Raw genomic sequence first — 5,553 nt, 5'->3', positions numbered from 1 at the left:
TGCATAATTTATAAATTATATGTTGCTCCTATAAATAAAATTATAAATTTATAATTAGTGTTGCTCCTATAAGTCTGTCCATCATAGACAGGGATTCTTTCCTTGCACTTTTTATTAGAATCAGAGGAATGCAAGTACGGGTAGCTTTGCAAATGAAACTGCAAAGGGCACTGTGCTGTGCACTGCTGAGGAGCCTTCCTCTGTCCAGCTGCAGCCCACGCTGCTCTTTGGAGCTCACTCAGCTCTCAAGCAGCAAAGAGAAGGCTCAAAAGCAGGCTTTGAATGTGTTCTCTTCCAGTTTTCCACAACTAATGTAAAAATGAAAACACACTGTGGGTCAGTGAAACACATATTTGTTTTAGGAACAATTATTTAGATACCTCTGTCACATGGTTTGTTTCATCATTAGCATCCTAGAAAATGGTCTTGGATGTTTTTGTTGTTGTTTTCTACCACAAGGCTTTGAACATCTTTGGGGATATTCTGAGCTAATGTGGTTCCTCAGATACCACTCAGTAATATTGATGTCTAGGTTTGTCAAACTGACTTCAATAAAGACATTGTACTTTTTCCTCCTGCATTTCTTTTTTTTTAAGGTAAGGTGGAACCTTTAATCATTTAAAAAAGAGACCTAGGGCCAGCGAGATAGCTCAGCAGACTAAGTGCCTGCTTTGGCAAGTGCAGGGATCAGGGCTTGATCCCTGGTCCTGCCTGTACGAGTCTGGGTGTGGTGGCATACTCCTGTAATCCCAGAGTTGGGGAGGCTGAGAACAGAAGGATCATTATGAGTCCAAGCTGCAAAGTGAGACCCTGTGCCAAATACATGAATGGAAAAAAAACAGAAGAAAGAGACCCAACATGTATTAACTATATGCTACACATTTCCCTTTTATCATTAAATCCTAAGGAAATCTTCCAAGGATTCCAGGTAAAGAAAGGAGTCCTATCAATTGTTAAGTAACTATACATATTATTTTCAGTATCAAGTATTCTAATAAGTAAGATAGAAATAATTGAAAGCAAAATTTGCTGATGCCAAAAGCTTTCTCCTTTCTTCCTTTCTCTCTTCCTTCATTTTATCTTCCTCTTTTCTTCTTCTCTTTATCTCTCTCCATTTCATTTTCTCTTTTCTTCTTTCTTTCTTTCCTCCCTCCATTTTGCATGCTCTCTTCTTCACTCTTTGCTTCCCCCTCCCCTTATCCCACCCCTTCACACTTCACCCTCTTCTCTCTTCTCCCTCTTCCTCTCTGTTTCATGCTAGAGACCAAGTTGAGGACCTTGCTCACGCTAAGCACCCTATCACTGAGTGACACCCATAGGTTTCCAGATCATCTCCATTTAACATACTGCCTCTGAATAAAATATTGTCTTGAATTTCACATTGTTCAATAAGGAAGTCACTCATGTACACACTATAAAACACAAAACAAAAGATAGTATGGATTCTAATATAAATTTAACACTGATGCATTCTACGATTTCTGATATGGAGATAGATGTAACAAACCATATAAGAAATAGAAACCATTTCTATGTTTAATAAATCCAAATGACAACCATAGCACTGAACTGGAAAAAAGAGGATTCCCCAACACGTTTATGAGCAAGACTAAAAGAGGAAGCCCAAGGCCCACAACCAGATCTCTGGGAAGAAATAGCATTATATACACTGCCAAAGTATTGAGAAGCTTTGAGAACATTCTCAGAAGTGCTCATAGAAAATTTCATTGGCAACAGGTAATAAGGTGAACCATCATGTAGTGGGATTTTCTCTTTATTGAGTCTGACTTCAAGAAACAGAAAAGGTGAGGGCAGTGAGAAATAGTGCAGACAGCCACATTTGCACAGAGTGATCCACCTATGCTCAGGTATTGTTGCACTATGGATAGCACTAGAATAAGAGTTTGTCTTTCCTATCAAAGTATTCTTTGAACTACTAAGATACTCTTGTGTTCCACACATAGTCAGTCTGGCCTCTATTGTACAGAGAAACCTAGTTTCACCTCAGTTATCTCTAGATCAGTAGCTTCTATGAGTACATTTACCCTTTTCTTTGTCCAGTTTCAAGAAGGACCAAATATGATCAAGTGTCATTTAAACTTTCTTTTTCAGCCGAGAAAAACCTATTTTTCTTGGGAAATATATCTCTAAAGACAGAAAAAAAAAAGTTGCCTGAAAAGGAAGAAAACTCCTGAAAAACTTATATGAGGTACACTATTGAGAAGAACTGTTGTTGCCCCTTGATTATAAGAGAAACAGTACATATTGCTTACTAACTCAAAGAGTACACCACACATCACAGGGCAACATTCCTAATTTTACTGTGTGCTGTTTACCAACCGGGAGAATTTTCTAAGTAACACAATTCCACTCCGTCCTTTCAGGTTCTTTAGACTGATAAAATTATGTTTTGCAGGGCCATAGAAATAAGTTTCTTAGTTAAAAAAAACAGTATACATGGTATACTGCGATGATTAATAACAATTTTTTTAAGTTCATGAATGGCAATGCTGGTGGAAGAATTGCACATGTGAAAGGAAAATTCATACCTAGACCAAGTGTCTCAGTGAGGGTCTAATCCCTGCCGAGTGATTTTACACAGGGGCAGTCTGGAAGCTGACTGATCAACTACTTGGGGAAAGTTCCCAGCTGGCCTAGGGTACTTCTACACTAGTTCAGATACAATGAGGTGTTGTGAAGTCATGAATCACCTCCTTCCCTTATGGTTATGACCACATTGTCCAGGATCTCATGGACCAATTTCTAGCTAACACCTACATCACAAGTCATTTGTGTGGATTCCCTTTACTAAGAATTCATTTGAAAGTAGAAATACCCTCAGATTTAGTGTCCAATTTAGCTTATTTTATATGTTAATCACACCAGCAAAGAAGTCTCACTTAGCATACCAGTTGTAAGTAGATCCCCATTAGGCTTATGGTAACCCACCATTATTCTCTAACACCTATCAGTCTTCTGCAAAGGAAAAACAGGAAATTTAAATGGAGATGTGGTAAAACCATAACTGTGCATCTTTCATGGTGGCATTAATCTCAGAAATCCTTCCAGGGGTGCAATATTGTTTTTGGTTTACTATTTCCCATCATAGAGGCAATTTTAATCACTTCCATTTGGGTTTTCCCACCACAATACCCCTTACCCTATAAGCAAAGGAACCAAGATGGGGATTCTGTTAAGAACTACATATATATTTCCCAAATACTAAATATGGAACTGGGAAAATGACCACAGACTGCATAGATATGGGGACCTGTTGCCTGACCTTCACCAAAATTCCATGGATCACTTGACTTCCATAAGGCTTTTCTCTTACTGTATGGCTATAGTATTTTTGATGTTTAAGAATCAACAATAGTTTACACCCAATGTCCTATAATCTCCCAAATCTCTGTTCAGCTCCTTCTCACCAATGGACATTTACCCTAGTAAAGGCTTTAGGTCCCTTTGGGTAAAGGAGAAAGACTGAAAGTATATCTTTTTGGTAGAATACCAGGCTTCTTCCTCTAGGAGACCCAGTCCCTCTGGCTCTCAACAGGCTTTTTGTATGTGAACTGACTGAAGTCTGGGAGTTGGTTAAGGGCTTGTGATTCTCTAAGATTTGACCTACATTTTTATACCTTTGTCCTTAGTTTTCTCTGTTTGTATAAATCCAGTTAATTTTTTTTAGCTTATCATTTTCAGTTTGGGGAGTACAGTGACTCTACAAGTGGCTACATTAAATGCAAATTTTTGCTGAATTGGTTCATATCAAGCATCTCAGCTTGATACATATCTGCCTTTTCCTTATCTATATCTAGAGATATCTTCCAGGTCTATGATGGTATTATCCCACACCCTTAACATCCATTCTCAAATTTGTTCTTCTGACCTCTGCTTGTAAAAATTAGAAAACTCAAGAAGTTCTTTGGGAGCAAAGCAAACCTCCTCACTGGTCGTGCAGTGTGCCTCCTTCAAAGCCTGCTGAGGTTGAGCAAAGTTACAGGCCAGAGAAAAAGTGAATGATGAGGGTGGGTTCTGAGATACATTGGCATTGCCTTGCTTGGTAACTGCACCAGTGGAAGTGATTATTACTGTTTTCATAGGCATTTTAGGCTTAGTTTCTCTGGTATAGGAGGTGAGGTTGAACATATGGGGGCTGGGATGGGGATGTTTCTGCCATTGATACTGGCAGAATAATCTCATCACATTTTGGAATTCAGTGCCCCCAAGCTCATCAGTTCCCCTGAAACATCTCCAACCCAATTTATGGAATCCCATTACTTTGCTATCAGTGCTCTCACTTGAACTTCAGATACCCTTCAACGCTGAGCATTAAACTTGCATTGTAACTCAGTTAATTGAATTATGAGTGCTTGTGTTTGGTTTTCAGCAGTGTTATAGTTAAAGGAGGGAAAATTCTTCTTCATGAGACACTGAGAAACCTTTGATTCTTTATCATGAATGAGACTGGGAATTTGACCCTTTCAGCTCCTCATTTTTCTTTATTATTTTATCTTCACATTTAGAAACCTTTTGATTGTGCATTTCTGGGGGTCATGATTTTTTTCTTCAGAATGTTTGTCTGAAGATGCAAAGAGTAACCAACCAGTATTATTATATTTCCTATCCTTCCAAAAATTCCAGAGTTTTGCATATAGGGTCACTAAACTCCTTCCATCCTACAAGGCATGAATTAGTCAGTCAAATGGGTCTGTGCTTTGCCTTATGTTAAATAGCTCACACCACAGACTACATTTCAGAACACGGTCACTTTCAGTTTCATCAAATTAGAGAGGCAACTCTGACAACAACTGAACTAACTAGAGAAATTCATCCTTATAAATCTTTTTATCTAGAACTTTTATCTTTTTATCCTAGTGCCAAAATCTGAGAAACAGAATCAATGTAAGTATAGAGATGTATAATTACATGAAGGAGTTTGGTAGATAAGCTTACAGGATCAGAAATGGAATGGTCACAATGACTATTTGCAGAATTAAAAGCAGAAGAACCCAAAGTGTCCATCCAAGCCCTGGGAAGCCAGAGGATCCAATGACAGTTGAAAGTTGATGGGGGCCTGCCCCATAGCTCAGTTCTTTAAGTGGCTGCTTCAACAAAGCAGTCAGGCTCAGGTTGCTGTGGTTTGATCCCCACCACTCCAGCCAGCCAATCATGCCCTGAAGGCATTCGGAGAAAAAAAAAGAAAAGAAAATTGAAGACCTGGAAACTCCCTAAGGAATCACAGTTCTCTGCTAGGGGGCTAAGGAGTCTGTGCTGGATGGCCAAGGAAACTGGAGAGCAAAGTCTAAGGGCAAAGACTAAGACCTGAGCACCTCAAAGGGAGGGTATGCTTTCTTCTTCTTCCTCTTCTTATTCCAACAGGACTTTTGATTGAAGTTATTCACATCCTGAGTGGGTCTCTCTCCACAGCTAGCTGGACTGTGTCAACATCCATGGACACATCCAGAGCACTGTTAACCTGTGAGGTGGTACTTAAGACAAGTTTGCATGCCCCCCCAATATATATATCACTACATATAACTATATGAATAT

The sequence above is a fragment of the Octodon degus genome, unplaced genomic scaffold, assembly GCF_000260255.1.
Source record: "Octodon degus isolate 3935 unplaced genomic scaffold, OctDeg1.0 scaffold00152, whole genome shotgun sequence".
Lineage (NCBI taxonomy): Eukaryota > Metazoa > Chordata > Mammalia > Rodentia > Octodontidae > Octodon > Octodon degus.
The sequence above is the reverse complement of the archived record's forward strand: the minus strand, read 5'-3'. Positions refer to the sequence as shown.